Source organism: Salmo salar, chromosome 06 (genome assembly GCF_965601325.2).
Source record: "Salmo salar chromosome 06, fSalSal1, whole genome shotgun sequence".
Classification (NCBI taxonomy): domain Eukaryota; kingdom Metazoa; phylum Chordata; class Actinopteri; order Salmoniformes; family Salmonidae; genus Salmo; species Salmo salar.
In genome coordinates, this window is record NC_138296.1 from 24,223,746 (window position 1) to 24,225,000 (window position 1,255).

General features: G+C 39.4%; 1 protein-coding gene across 1 annotated transcript in view; it reads right to left on the reverse strand.

The window, feature by feature from the left end:
- The window catches only part of LOC106606591 (retinoic acid-induced protein 1-like), a 15,286-nt gene continuing 14,031 nt past the window's right edge, over positions 1-1,255 (reverse strand). The window contains exon 4 of the mRNA XM_045719962.2: positions 1-1,255. This exon is cut by the window's right edge and continues 888 nt beyond it. The gene's annotated coding sequence lies outside the window, so the exon portion shown is untranslated.

Below are 1,255 nucleotides of genomic sequence, written 5' to 3' on the forward strand. Positions count from 1 at the left end.
CTTGGTCTGGGCAGCATTGAAAGGTGCTGGTATATTTGACATTGGCGTTACAAAAACATTTCACACAAATTGATGCTGTAGTGTCATCGATTCAAACAATGAAAACATGAACAATAAAAAAAACTGCATGCTCAACTTAGAACGAGTGACATTCCCAAAAGTCTATTTTTTTAATGGATTCTTTTAATAACATTTTTATAAGCAATAACATATTCATTTTATAGAAAATAAACATCTCTAGGAAATACTATACACAATTATATTAGTACATCACATCTTACATTTAAACAGCGTCAAATACTTATATACACCATTAAATAATGAGAGCATCATAATGAAGAATCAGAAGAAGAGGTTTGTGGTGTGATGCTTTGCTCTTGTCTGTACTGTACGCCCTAATACTGTGTGTCCACTGATATGAAGTACTAAAGTACTGTTCACTACATCCTAAAGTAGTACTGAAGTACTGTACACTACACCCTAAAGTAGTACTGAAGTACTGTACACTATACTCTAAAGAGTCTGTGTGTGTGTGTGAGAATGCTGCAGTAAGGGGAACAGGCTACGCTACTGTGAGTGCCACATACAGAGAAAGGAATGAGAGAGACACACTTGATGTGGAGTCAGAAAACTGAAACAGTCCGAATATGGACACCGTACAACAGTCACGGTTCCCCATTTAATGGGGAGGACTGTGTTACTGTACGGTGTCCATATTATGACATATTTGAGTTTCTGTACGGTTGATTCAGCTCTATGGTGTTGAGAACTTAAGTCGTATAGGACTAAGAATCTCTTGTTCATTTTTATGGAGACAGCAGCCTTTGGTGATGGAGATGATGGACAGAGATATTGATGAAGAACTGTGGTGAGATGAGATGAGATGACGTGTGAGATGATGCCGGCCGGGCCCTAAGCCCTGACCTTTAACCTTTATGGTGATGATGTGGCGTCTACTGTACATCATGTTGTATGAGCACACGGCTGAACTTCGACTCGGTGACCCCCAGAGTTTTTACTCCCCCCCCCCCCCCCCCCCCCCAATATCCAAATTAGCACACTACCCACTTAGAATGAAGCAATGTATAAGGCATGCATTCTAAGTAGTACACTAGTGTGAATACTGAAACCTTTATTTTTATAAAAATGTTTAATTGAACACAAAGCGGGACAGATACCAACGCTGACTCAATGGTGTCGTATAGCCGTAATATGCACATCAAAATACATACCGGAAGAAGAGCGTTATATTAAA